The 14,878-nt window shown below is 44.4% G+C and overlaps 1 protein-coding gene across 3 annotated transcripts in view; it reads left to right on the top strand.

Annotated features, from left to right (window-relative positions):
- LOC111870860 (brain tumor protein) overlaps positions 1–14,878 on the top strand; it is a 340,351-nt gene that overhangs the window by 208,525 nt on the left and 116,948 nt on the right. Inside the window, exon 1 of one of the 3 annotated variants that reach the window (XM_023863453.2) lies at positions 14,336–14,528. The exons of the other annotated variants lie outside the window; for them this stretch is intronic. The gene's annotated coding sequence lies outside the window, so the exon portion shown is untranslated. Of the gene's footprint in view, positions 1–14,335; positions 14,529–14,878 lie in introns of those variants that run through there. 3 annotated transcript variants of the gene reach the window in all.

The following is a 14,878-nucleotide window of genomic DNA, read 5'->3' as shown; positions in this document are numbered from 1 at the left end:
TTTCACGACTTTAGGGCATAACTGCAGATGGTGATTTCCTAGGTGTTTGTGATCAAAAAAGTTCATATAAACATGTGTCCGATTTTGGACGGTTACGGAGTTATGACCGTTTTAAACTCAGAATAGACTGTAACTATTACTGACAATAAACGGAACAAAATAATAAACCAGCATAATACATGATACATTTAAAGTATGAATGTAAAGTTAACTTCGTGAAATTACCTTTAATATGAATTCATTGGTGCTTAAAGCTGATTTTCGAAAATGCCACCGCCAGCTGCAACACAGGCTGCCACTCGGTTGTGAACCGCGCCGGACATACCAACCCACCACGCCTTAGATACCTCTCAAGTGTCGAGATAACGAGAACGCTCTGTCTGTAGCTGGCTAAAAATAGCGACCCGCCAGATGATAGACGCGGTTCACACGAGGGCGTGTGAAAAAACGGTCACAACTCCGTAACCATCAAAAATCGGACACATGTTTATATGAACTTATTTGATCACAATGACCTAGGAAATCACCTCCTGCAGTTATGCCCTAAAGTCGTGAAACATCCTGTATATCCACATTTCTTCCAGGCTTCACACCTGTGGTATACATGTGGTTGCTTAGCAAAATGCGCCAGCATCGCGAAGGGCTGTAAACTTTATTGGCTGTCTTTCTGTCTATCTCTCTATATCTATCTGTCTAACCTGTTGCTCTACAGCCCTTGTGGACCTTGGCCGCGTCTTCACTTTCTTGATCTTTTACACAGTTCGTAGGGCTCCATAGACGGGGGATCAGCCTATCACAAGGCCCCAACCTGCACACAGAACAGCAGAGACATCCATGCCTCAAGTGGAATTCGAGTGCACGAACCTTGTGTTTGAGCAGGCGAAGAACTTTCATACCTTAGACCGCACGGCTAATGTGATCAGCTATCCTGACTGATATTTTATCCTGATCGCCTCTGTGGTCTAGTGGTCAGTGTTCCTGGTTACAGATTTAGAGGTCCGGGTTCGATTCCCGGCTCTACCAGATTTTTTTTCTGAGAAATAGTTGGTTCTGGAACGGGGTCCACTCAGCCTCGTGAGGATAATTGAGGAGGTATTTCAAGGAAATAGCGGCTCTGGTCTTGAAAACCGAGATTAACGGCCGTGAGGATTCGTTGCGCTGACCACGTGACACCGTCTATCCGCAAAAGTTGCCACTAAACTTCGCCGACAAACGGCGGTCGCTCGGTCGGTGTAGTTCGCTTGCGGACTGAAATCACGGAGTTTTTTTTTTTTCAGGCAAATGGCGGGAGATTAGTCAATGAACATTTTCCTCCAAGTACTTTCCAATTGATCTCAGCCTACTATCCGACGTTGTATGGTCTCAATACTGAAGAAGTGTCGGTGAGTAAGTCACGGAGAAAGCATATCCGTAACTCTTGGCTGGGTTTCTATACGGGGCATATGGTAGCCGGTCTGCCTTGACGTCGGGCAGGTGTTCTGTAGCCTGCACCGTCTGGATGCACAGCCGACACTGCCATAATACCTATGGCTTCGTCATTCTGAGTGATTATTTAACGACGCTGCCAGTATTGTCCGATGACACGATGATTAATGATTATGTAGTAGTTGCTGGAATGAGAATTGGCAAGGGAAACCAAAGCGCACGAAGAAAACCTGTCCTATTGCCGTTTTCTCCGTCACAGATCCAAAGTGACAACCTGGGATAGAACCCGGTAAGCCGGAGACTACCCTGTTTTAGAGAACGAGCCTCGTAGAATGTTTGAAGGTTTTCGAACGTTTCGACAGACTTATTAGTTGTCATATGGAGGGTTAGTGTTTTGGGGGGAGGAGGTTCTGAAGCCGCCTCCCATGTGGTATCACTCTTGGAAAGCACCCAGCTCTTTGGTTCAAGTCACGTCTCCTTTTCCCGCCAGGTTTTTCCTTTTGTCATGTGTATTTATGTCGGGGGACCGCCTCTGTGGTCCAGTGGTCAGAGTTTCTGGCTACAGATTCAGATGTCTGGGTTCAGTTCATGGCGCTACCAGATTTTCTGAGAAGTAGTGGGTGTGGAACGGGGTCCACTCAGCCTCGTGAAGATAACTGATGAGCTATTTCAAGGAAAATAGCGGCTCCGGTGTAGAAAACCAAGATTAACGGCCGTGGGGATTCGCTGTGCTGACCACGCGACACCCACTATCCGCTAAAGTTGGCACTGACTTCGCCGACAAGCGGCGGTCGCTCGGTCGGTATAGTTCGCTTGCGGACTAAAACCACGGAGGTTTTTTTTTCTTGTGTATTTCTGTCGGGGAGCAAACTTCTTTCTAGAGTTAACAGACATTCATAAAGAAATATCCACGGGACCACCTTGAAGTGTTCTACGTGTGAATGGAGTTCAGTAACTCGGGTACAAATATGTACCAGACTTAGGGGTAGCTTCAGATACGCGTGCCACAAAAACTTGTCAGACTACACGGTGTCACATTCCATAGGTAATGCTGTACAGGTCTAAGCTACGTTTTGCCCACACAGTGCATGTAAGTCTCATATGATTCTCACAGTAAACAGGGATTGCTTTCCTTGTACATTGTTGATCTGTTGGTGTTCGTAATGGATACGCAGTATGTTTTCTGTGGGAGCTGAATTTTTAAGTGTTATTTAAATGAATGTCAGGCTTCAGTTCTCTTGTTTCGCCGTCACGTATAGGTGTACAATCCCTCATTGAATGTTGAAATACTAATTTGTCATTGTAACTTGTTTGTTGGACTAAATGTTTCATACCGGACATGCAAGATTTGTTGCTGTTATAGGGGTCAAGGATGACCTTCGTGCTAATGACACTGTAGGCATGAGACCTTCGGCCTTTGTATTATGCGGGGTATTGTACTCCGCTTTGTGTTGGTGGTGCAGTTGCTAGTCGTGCATTGACATCAGTTGTTCTGTGAGCTGGCATTTCATGAAAATACCCACTTGTTGTATCTCACTTGAGGTTGGTTACTTTGCAGTAAACCTGTGTGGCATAATAAAAGTTTGATATCCATGCCCGTTGTTTGAAGAAGACCTCAGGCTATTGACACACGTGTCGTTAAGTATCCGTATTATCCGGTCGTGGTTTTAATATCCGTACGTTTTTTCGACGGAGAATATTGACAGCTCCATAGTGGCAGTGCTACGAGCTGGACGACTGGGGTTCAATTCCCGGTAGAAAGAAGAGAATTTTCTGTTCTCCACAGCGTCCAGACCGCCTTTGGGATCCACCCAGTCTCTTGTCCAGTGGATACCAGTGGCTCTTCCCCAGGAGTAAGGCAGCAGGGGCGTGAAGCTGAACAACCTTCTCCATCTAATAAATGTAAAGTTGTCCCTGTGCTTAATTAAGCACCACGCCATGAAGACATGAGGGAATGAAGGTATAGCTCCACAGTTCTTGACCTTGGCACTAGATGGAGGAGAGTAGTCAGTTTCACTCTCCGGCTGCTTTGCCTCCCGGGAAAGAGCCCCCAGTGCCCAATGGATAGGAGGCTGTGCTGCCTCAGTCGGTCTGGACGCTGTGGAGAAGAGAAGAACCTTGGCCCAGTCGGGATTTGAACCCCAGCCGTCAACCCCGAGCTTAATATGACAGTTCAGTGATAAAATCTCTAGTTTTGTGCATCATCTGGTTATTTGACCTATAAGGTAGGCCGCACACCGGCATGCGTCAAGACATGTAACAGTCAAGACACTATGTCTGCGACATGATGCAAAGAAAGGGAAGCACAGTTGAACGAATGAGATTATGAAAACCGCCGCAAACCGTTCTGAGTCACGATGCTGACGTCAGCTTCATGCTGACCAATCACGAATGAAGCAAGACTGCGACATTTGTTCCATGTCTTGATGCAGTTGGTGTGCGGCCGCCCTAAGACCGACACATATATAGCGATTTCCAATAAAAGCATTAACCATTATTGAAATTATACGGATAGTCATTCAAGTGAATTTAATGTTTATTAATTTTGTGCTCACGCTTCTTGGCGATTACTTTGTGCAGTAATTAGTTGAGGCAGCAATCGAGTTTGTTGTGCCTGCAGGAAACAGTTGTTAGACGCTTCTGTGATGTTTGCTGTCGCGTTATGTCAGCTAAGACAAGCAAGTACATCAGGGTCTGTGCAAGATACCGTCTCGTCCCCTACACGTAGCAGGAAATGTTTGTAACATCGCCCATGAAGCTTAGAAACTGCGCCTTCTGTTCGATGGAAATGTCAGAACATTTTACGCCGGGCGGATTATTCGGGAAGGGATGAAAAATATATTTTGAGGGTCCGAATACGTACGAAGATAACCGAGAAGTAGGGGTAGTTTTCCATTAAGGCCTTGCCCTACCTCAACCCTCCCCCAGCAAAGCCCCATCTGAACTTGATGGTGAGTTGCTGGAGCAGTGGAGTTCCGGGAAGTTTCCTTCCTGCTTGTTGCCACCCACAAGATATTCACCAACCCCCGGAGATTTTTCCCCTGTAAACGCCACTGTTCTATAACTTTACCTTGAAGCTGGAGGTGTATGTTGCTCTGAAATGTCACTAACCAGTTACCAGACTACACGGTGTCATCATCTAGAAGACCGCAATATGAATTTGAGGTACTCACGGTGACATGTAGTTCGGTCTACTCTTGCCAACGTTTCGCATGTATATACTGCTTCCATCTTCAGGATCGAAGAATGAGCACAGCAAGCAGAGCTCTATATGTTCCCCATACGTCTTCATGCTGTATTGCTGTTGTAATGTAGTCAGCCGGGTTGACTGGTGCGTTACGGCAGCCGCACACCAACTGCGTTAAGACAGGAATCAAGACATGAGTCAAAAGACGCAGTCTTGCTTCAGTCTTGATTGGTCAGCATCATGACTCAGACCGGTGTGCCGCGGTTTTCATAATCTCATTCGTTTCAGCTGAGCTCATTTCTTTGCGTCATGTCGCAGACAACGTGTCGTAACGCATGCCGGTGTGTGGCGTGGGGAGTCGGGATTCGATTCCCGACGAGGGCAGCGGAGTTTTCTTCACAGAGTCCAACTGTGGTGCCCTGTCGGGATTTCTATTCATTGGATATCGGCTACCCTTTCCACTGGGTTAGAGCGGTCGAAGCGTCTTGTGCCGAGGTTAAGAATGCGTGAAGCTTATACCTTCATTTTCATGTATACATCGCATGTTGCATGATGTTGAACTCATTATTTGTGTTAATCCTGATCTAGTTTTACAGTTCATCATACACGTATTCGACCGAAACGTCAGTATCACGGTGTCACAACCCAAAGAACAGAATCTGAACACTCACCGCCATGGGAAACCTAAGAAATTATTTCTGTATGTACCATTTTTCCCGGGGCACGCGATAGCGTAGTTGGTTTTGGCGCTATGCTACAAGCCGGAGAGTCGCGGGTTCGATTCCCAATGAGGTCATTGGATTTTTCAATTGATCTAATCCTTCCATCCGTACTGTGGCCCTTGGATGGACTCAGCCTCTAACACAGAAATGAGTACCAGAAATCTTCCTGGTGGTAAAAGGCGGCCGGCGCTTAAGGCTGACAACCTCACCGCCATCTGTGAGCCTGTTGTGTAGAAAATATGGGAGCCTCAACGTCTCACAAGCATATGGGCCTCCACGGCGTGTTACATGTACAGTTTTACTTTTTTTTATGTACCATTTTCCCAGCAACAGGGACCGTTGGCGTTATATTTCATCAGAAGTTCTGCAGGAAGTACTGACCCGTCTCCCGTCCTCGAAATGTTTTCGTCAGCGCCCCACCTCCTCCGAAGACGCCTTGGTTGCACGATGCAAGATGGTGTTGGATGTTGTCTGGCAAGGAAGGCGTGCAGGAGCCGTGGAGGTTACGGCTGAAGGTCACCCTGGCTCAGGGTCGATACCGGGATTGCTTCCTACTCCCCCTGGCTGGGCCTCAGGGGGATGACGATCAGGCATAGAGGGGTAAAAACCAAGATGGAACAGTCCGCTCACAATATCTGAAGAAGGAATGTTCTTCCTTGTTATATGTTTGTTGCATGAAGGAGATCCCCTTTTGCGTGCCTTGTCAGAAAGGAGGGGTATGGCGGCGCATGCGCTGTGAATGCCACGTTGTATCCATGCGAACAGAGCCACCCTCTCTGTGTTTAGATTGTGGAAGGGCTGCGTGACGTTAGGTGTAGATAGGGGAAGGCAGTTTTAGTTTTGACGCCTGTTGTGGCAGTGGTGGTTTCCAAGCTCCGCCTGGAGAGAGAAAAAGACTGACACAATATTCGCCATAATCATCTACAAGACTGATAAAGCAGACATTTCATTTAGGTGGGTAGTGTGGACCTAATGAGCATTTCCATGGGCCCTGAAACATCTATGAGGGCACGGCATGTCTTTTGAGTGAGCAACCTTGCAGAAGAAAAGCTCTGTATGTTGAGCGAGATCTGCAAAAAGGGCGATTTCGGTTTACATAGTATCTCTGAATATAGTATCTGATGATGCTCTAAAATTTAGTCGTATACGGCCTGTTACTAATTATAAAATTATGTTGAATCTTGTCCTTTGTCTTACTTAAATTTGAAATTATGTATAACTTCACTCCCTCCATGCGCCTTCACGGCGTAGTGCTTAATTAGTTAAGCACATGGGGACAACTTTACGACGTTTCGGTAGCTGTGTGTAACGGGTCCGAGTGAGTAGGGTTCTTTTCCAATTTTATTGCCTTATAATCGAAGAAGATGGAACTTCCGAACGCCGTAGATTTTAAATTTAATTAAGGCAATGGACAATGTCCAGCATAATGAGATCTAATGCCTCTCTGATTATAACGTAACGATCTGAGTCATCATCTGATAATGACGTGCCTTCGATGATGTTTTAGGTACCAAATACGAAGTTACTGGCATCTTTTGTAGGCCAAGGTGTAAAGTCAATGATTTACATGATATGAAGCTCTGAAGATGGAGTTAGTATGCGGTGTTTCAGAGACTGTCTCTGTCTCCATCATCAGGGTGTGATATGGTTAGTGAAGCAATCGTGGGTGTTGGCAGGTGCGGTCCTCGTCGTTTATTACATTAACCCCTGACGATGGAGACACAGACAGTCCCCGAAGCATTTAATATTAACACCATCTTCACATGACTGATCGCCTTGGGGGACTTCGTCAGTGTAAGTCATGTTTGTAAAATTATTAACTTCCGTAAGGTAAATCTAAATGGTTTGTGATGGTTGTGTGCTACTAATCTGAAACATAACCTAAAAATTTCCATTCGTCTAGTTTATGTTATAGAATGAAAGCTTTCGGAATCTGACTCTTCTTCCATCATCAGGCAGAAATGTGAAACCTATTCATTTGGTTCGGTAGTTCGAGCTACTGTGTAAGCCCGAATATAAGGAGACCCCCACTTTTTTTACAATCTGAAATTTAAGAAAAAATAGTATTTTTGACTAAATTGAAAGTCCGGGGTTTTTTTTATTGCTAGTGGGGTTGGACTAAGTCCCTTGTACTGCGGCCACTTCTGGCCTATTGTACCAGCCCCAGATGATAGGTGAGGGTGATTGTGGAGCAAATGGTGGAATGAAGATTGGCAGGAGAAACCGAAGTACTCGGAGAAAGCCTGCCCCAGCGCCACCACAATTCTCACTTTACCAGACCCGGGATCGAACCCGGGCCGCCGCGGTGGGAAACCAGCGACTAACCGCTTGAGCTATGGCGCGGCCAAAACCCGGGATTACCGCATTTTTTAACTTCGTCTGTCATCCGGTATTCAGATATTGAATATATCATTTAGTTAAAGGATTGTAAGAAAAAAAAAGTAAAAACTATAGTATTGGGAAATAATAATTTAAAAATTTGATACCTTAAATGTAATCGTAGATAAGATATAAAAGTTTGTGACGATGGTACGTTAACATAAATATAATGTTTCTGGACATTATCCATCGTCCTGTTTTTATTTAAAGCACAATGTTTCGGAGACTGGATTCTGTCCCCGTCTTCAGAGAGGCTGGGCTCCATCGATTTGGCCCAACTGAGTAGGTTTTATCTGAAGACGGAGACAGACTCCAGTCTCCGTAACGTTGTGTTTTGTAATATAAACAGGACGGCGTTTTTAGATGAAGACAACGATGGATAATATCTTGAAACATAATATTCGTAACAATTCTAAATATTTTCACTAATATGATTCGAACTATAGTCTTAACATTTATTCTTAACGACCCACCAATAAAGCGACCCTTCTCTTCTGCAAAGACCGCTACAGATCCAGAGATCCCGGGTTCGATTCCCGGCACTACCAGTTTTTCTGAGAAGTGGTATGGAACGGGGTTTACTCAGCCTCGTGAGGATAATTAAGGAGCTATTTCAAGTAAATAGCGGCTCCGGTCTAGAAAACCGAAATTAACGGCCGTGGGGATCCGTTGCGCTGACCACGTGACACTCTCTATCCTCTAAAGTTGGCACTAACTTCGATGACAAGCGGCGGTCGCTCGGTCGGTACATTTCGCTTGCGGACTACAGGCCACGCTTTTTTGCTTTATTTTATGTTCTGCAAAGCAGTATTGGAAGAAAACTGTATACTGGCGAATACGGTAATTTGTAGGCTTTGTCCCTAGGGATAGAGGCTGCCCCTATCCCATGGACCCACATCGTAGGTTTGGTAATTCTGTGTGATGACGGAGGTAGACCCAGCTTTCGAAACGCCACTATACTGTATGTATCAAATTTAAATTCCATTTTAGCTATCCCACAGGCCTTAACATCATGTTGGCCAGATTACTGGTTCTTAACAGTGTATTCTCCTAGATAGTCATTAGTATTCCTGATAATTACTGTTAGGTTAGGTTTTAACGGTAACACACTTTGTTATGCTGTTTGTACAATAATTTTATGCAATATATCCGAAGATAATTACAGCTGTTTCAGTAGGATAGAATGTTATCTATGATTACAGCGGAGTTTAAATGATCATTAACAGGTGGAACTGACCGAAATTGCCTCTGGCCATTTTAATGGCGGTTCTCTCTGTATACAGAGCCGACATAGTGGGGATGTTTGATGTTTCCAATTAGCAGGAATTGGTAGAACTGAAATAAATATTAACATATCCCTTTGGAGATAGATGAAGAACTGTGTGTTTGCTTCATAGACTGGCAGAAGGCATTTGACCGGGTAAACTGGACCAAATTAATGCAGATCCTGAAAGAAACAGGTATCGATTGGCATGAAAGAAGATTGATTAGCAAATTGTACATGGATCAGAAAGTTAGAGTACGACTGGACACGGGGGAGACAGGAAGTGTGCAGATTGGAAGAGGAGTTCGACAAGGATGCTGTTTATCACCAATTCTGTTCAACTTGTACAGCGAATGCCTTACCAAGGAAGCTCTGGATGGGCTCGGTGACTTCAAAGTAGGAGGGCAAATTATTCAAACTGTGAAATATGCAGATGACCTTGTGTTAATGGCTAAGGAAGAAACTGTGCTACAGGGCATGATTGATAGACTAATTGAAATTGGAAGGTGCTATGGCATGGAAATGAATGTGGAGAAAACAAAAGTAATGAAAATTTCGAGACAACCAACCCCAGTCACAATAAAGATAGACCAAAAACAAGTGGAGAATGTGAAATGTTTTAAATATTTGGGTAGCTTGTTAACAGATGATGGAAGGTGTACTTGTGAAATTAAATCCAGGATTGCCATGGCAAAAGCTGCATTTAGCAAGAAGAAGAATCTTTTTACCAGCAAATTGGACTTAAATTTGAGGAAGAAACTAGTGAAATGCTACATTTGGAGCATAGCTCTGTATGGGGCTGAAACATGGACACTTAGGGCAGTAGATCAGAAACATCTGGAAAGTTTCGAAATGTGGTGTTGGAGAAGAATGGAGAAGATCAGTTGGACCGATTATGTGAGAAATGAAGAAGTGTTAATTAGAGTCAGTGAGCAGAGGAATATCCTACATGAAATAAGAAAACGGAAGGCTAATTGGATTGGTCATGTTTTACGCAGAAACTGCCTTCTAAAAGAAGCTATCGAAGGAAAGATAGATGGGCGGATAGAAGTGACAAGAAGACGAGGAAGAAGACGTAAGAAGATGCTGGATGACCTTGGGGACAGAAGAGGGTACTGTCATTTGAAGGAGAAAGCTCTAGATCGCATTAAGTGGAGGAATTGTTTTGAAAGAGACTGTGGACCTGTCGTCTTGACAGATTACTGATGATGATGATCCCTTAGGAGTCTGATTTCAAGCGACCGACATTGCTGTAGCATTACGATCCATATGGAACTCCTGTCTTGAACGTCTTCAAGGGTGCATCTTGAGTAGGCAACCTGACAAAATGAAATTTTTATATTCTTTGTTAAGTGTTTTGTTTCGCGCTCTTAGTTCGTGATCGTATTATAGATTGCTAGGCAACGACTCGGTAAACACATTTCCCGCGGCAACGAATACGCAGGCAACATTCGGATGACATCCGTTGCTATGCAGCGCGCTGTAAATACAATAGAGGAAGATGTGTTTTCTATGTGGTTCGCATATATCCATTGCTGGGCAACGGATGCGTTTTCTATATGTCCGCCTCGAGACTATAAATAGTACAGAACCGATTCAGATCAAACGGGAATGGAAGGAGTCCCCGGCAGTCGAGGAAGAAGGGTTCGGTTGAAGATTGATTGTGAGCCGTTGTAATTGATTGTAATTAAGGGAGATGGCAAGAGAAGGCGTTAATAACTCCAGTCATCTAATCCAGACGCCATTGTTATTAGTCTCGCAGCCATAAACACGTGACAGTATTTAGATATGTAAATAGAGTTTGTGTTGATACACCATGAAAAGGTGTTAAAGAGTTTAGTTAGGCTTACTGAGTTGCAAAGTTTTTCCCATCGTTAACAGTATTCCGAAAAGAAAACAAGGTTCCGGAAATTGAATCTGTTTTCATCTACAGGAAAAAAAAAGTGAAGGCACATACTGAGTTGGATCCGTTACAAAGAAATAATCGTGGTCACTGGACCCAGTCCAACTGAGTAGGTGTCACCTCATCTTTTCACCTGAAAAAGGAAAGAGTTCCGTGCAAGGTTTGAGGTTTTTTACGGCGGTGACTTTGAGGAGTATTCTCTTGTATGTTGTGATGACGGCTTTATATCTTGTAGTCTTCTCTAAAGTATAATTAGAATGATAGAGTCAAGGAGGATGAGGTGGGCAGGGCATGTAGCACGAATGGGGGAGACGAATGCATATAGGACATTGGTGGGAAAGCCAAAAGGAAAGAGAACACTGGGAAGACCAAGGCGTAGGTGGTTGGACAATATTAAAGTGGATCTTAGAGAGATATCGGGTGGTATGGACTGGATTGATCTGGCTCAGGATAGGGACCACTGGAGGGCTGTTGTTAACACGGTAATGAAACTTCGGGTTCCATAAAATGCTGGGAAATTCTTGAATGACTGCACAACTGGCGGCATCTCAACAAGTTAGTTAGCAAAAGCAGACCGTGAACGGAGTTGCAGTGTAGTGCGTCACAGCATAGAAGGCACTAATCCGGATTTACAACTGTTATTTTCGTCTCGTTATCGTAAATTATCGTGGTTTTCCTTATGTCTGGTTTAATACCTTGAAGTAAGCCGTCACTGCTCCATAATCCATTAGAGTGAAGCTGTACGCGTGCATTCGGATGGTACGCGATTCGACTTTGGGCCAAATCACCAGTTGTATCGCATGACTTTCCTCAGCCTCTCCAGGCACATGCCTTGAAATAGGCCACGGTTTCTTCCTCCCAAGTTCCATCAGCACGATAGTATAAGGACAAGTCTGTACACGTTTATTGGGAAGGTTCCCGGCCAAATTCTCGACTGTTATACTTGGTTTCTTGGACTTTGGGACTACCTTAAACGAAATTCTTACCTGTCCATCCACGGTCATTTTTTCATCTCATTTGATCTCAGTAATGGAAACAGACGTGCGAAGAACCCAGGAATCCAGTTATTCTTCGAATTTGGCTTGTCAAATAATGACGTCACCATTAGGAAGATACCAGAGTGTGGTTATTAATGGGGTTTGGATTGGTAATCGAATTTATTGGACACTTACACTCGTAACTGCAAATAACCACGATAGTCTGACTGACTTATACACTCCAAAGATCACTGTAACTACAACACACACAGCCTTCTCAGTCTTCACCAGCCGTTGCTTGGTAGCGGCTCTCAACGGTGGACGGGATAGCGCAGTCAGTATAGTGACTGGCTACGGGCTGGACAACAGAGTACGGACCTCGAGTCCCGGTAAGGTCAAGAATTTTCTCTTCTCCAAATCGTCCAGAGCAGTTCTGGCGTCCACCCAGCGTCCTTTATTGTCGATACCGGCGGCACTTTCCCCGGGGATAAAACGGACGGGGCGTGAAGCTGACCACTCGCCTCCAACTAGTGCCGAGGCCAAGAAAACGTGGATCTATATATTCACTCCCCCCATACGCCTTCATTGAGTAGTGCTTAATTAGTTGAGCACAGGGACAATTTTACCTTTACGTTTTTACTATCCCAGTTTTTGTTTGGAGGGACTGAGAAAGACGATGAAAGCCCTCAGTGAGGATAAAAACTGCCCATTCACGTCTATATACTGCCGAGGGTTAAGAAAGACGGAAACGGTTCCTCCAGTTCCCCCTACGTCTTCATGTCGAAGTGCAGAATTAGACAGAGGCAACTTCCGGATCTGTATTGATCAACAGGTCGCTCGTAAGAACTGCTAAACGGAGTTCGGTATTTGGAGTTTAATAATGTGAAGTGTATTTTGGGCGAGATCGAGACGTAAGGTTGCAGAGCCGAGTGCGCTTTCATGAAACTTGATATTGCTGTGTTTTGTTAAAATGTTTGCTGACACATTACAGTTTTGATTTAAAATCGTACAGCACTAAGGATATTTATATGAAGACTTACACATTCGTTTCTGCCAACATTTTAATTTAACTATGTGAAAATATCATACATAACACCACTTATTTTATTTTACCCTTTAAGTACGTGTAATTATATGTACCACATAGGAGAATATTTGGACCGAAGAGAGATGAAGTGACAGGAGGTTGGAGAAAACTGCATAATGAGGAGCTTCATAACTTGTACTCTTCTCCAAGTATAATTAGAATGATCAAGTCAAGGAAGATGAGATGGGCAGGGTATGTAGCACGAATTGGGGAAGGGTTAATGTATATTGTGGGGAAGCCAGAAAGAAAGAGACCGCTGAGAAGACCAAGACGTAGCTGGGTGGACAATATTAAAATGGATCTTAGAGAAATAGGATGGGATGGTATGGATTGGATTGATCTAGTTCAGGATAGGGACCGGTGAAGGGCTCTTGTGAACACGAAAATGAACCTTCGGGTTCCATAAAATGCTGGGAAGTTCTTGAGTAGCTGTACAACTGGCAGCTTCTCAAGAAGGGCTCAGCTCCATGAGTGTGAGCAGGTATCACTTGGATATTTTCCGCTTGATGTATTTTTTTCCCCCTTTGATGTGAGAATAAACAATGACCGATTAATTCTATAAGAAAGTCGTTTTGTGTGAAATAGCTGATTTTTTGCATACTAATTATATGAACTTTCGGGTTCACAAGGTTAATTTGATATTTCCGTTCCGTTTGTTTTACAGTAGTGTTAAGTGACTGTTCCGAAATAATCTGGTTGGTGTGTGAGGCTGTTTGAGGGCTCTCACGTGACCCAGCCCACCCACAACCCTCCCCTTGGACGGGCCCCACTTGTTAGTTCGAAGTCAAATTTGCTTCTTTGCCACCCCTCTCAGCGGCAGCATCCCGTTTTGACGTGTGTAGTTAATCATATGATGCCGTGTCACGTGTTGTGTCTTACCGGGGGCGCAAGGAGCAATGATTTGTATTTCTGACAACGTTGGTAATGTATCCCTTTGACGTCTTGTTTATGGGATGTGCATAGTGTCATTTGGAGGTGCACAGACCGTGTTCGTGTGCGGAAGGGAATTTTTGCGGAGATATTACGATGAAGTCCTTTGGCAACTCTATTTCCCCTGTACACGTTTTTTTCTTTATTTCTTTTGCTAACCTCTCATCAAGGGGCACATTCCATTTTCTGTCCTTCCCTTGTCGGAGAGCGAGGTAATAGTTTTTGGCTTTCTCCATTACCCCCACCTCAACCCCTCTGTACTGTTCAAGCTGCGTCAATACCAGGGTGACAGACACAAGGGTGAGTTTCCACGTTCTGGAGATGTACGCAACTGTTCTGCGCAGAGTTTGGGAGCGCTCCTCCTTGTTGCTCACCACACGTGGTCTTCCCACCGCTCTTCCCCCTCCGTCATGCTTCCCGCGCGCGCTGCCTTGGCTAGTCAACTCTCGCCGTCAGAGAGTTTCATTGTGCTTCGGCGGATAGAACAGTTCGGATGCTAGTAGCTGCCGTGTTAGAACGAATGTCTTTGTAGTGTCTTTGTGCTTCAGTGGCCGTTCCTTTGGTCTGTCTGGACGTTAATAACTTTTTGTATGTGATTACAGCATCACCTTTTTTTAGAATAAACATAATTTGCATACGGATGGCGTCTGTAAGGTAAGTTTTTTTTTTAAAATACTGTAATGTACCATTCCATTGAAACAATGACATGAAATGGAAAGTTCTTTGTGTTGAAGAGGAAGCATAATGATCTCGTTGTTGTTGAAAGATGATTCAGTTTTGCGATTTAATGAAGTGTCAGCGCTACTTTCTGCAGGTGGAAGAGAGTTTCGGGTGTCATTACTGGCATCGGCCGGAATTTGAGGTAGTTAAACAAAAGAGATTTTGCACCCATGTTATATAACATCCCGTGTTTACGAAGTCCGGGCTACCCCACTTACGTGGCATACACTTGAATCGCGCGAGAAGTGAGTTTCATTGTTCGTTTTCCATATCGAGTGACCCAC

This window comes from Cryptotermes secundus, unplaced genomic scaffold, assembly GCF_002891405.2.
Source record: "Cryptotermes secundus unplaced genomic scaffold, Csec_1.0 scaffold632, whole genome shotgun sequence".
Classification (NCBI taxonomy): Eukaryota; Metazoa; Arthropoda; class Insecta; order Blattodea; family Kalotermitidae; genus Cryptotermes; species Cryptotermes secundus.
Note: the sequence above shows the minus strand (reverse complement) of the source record. Positions and strands in the feature narration are given on the sequence as shown.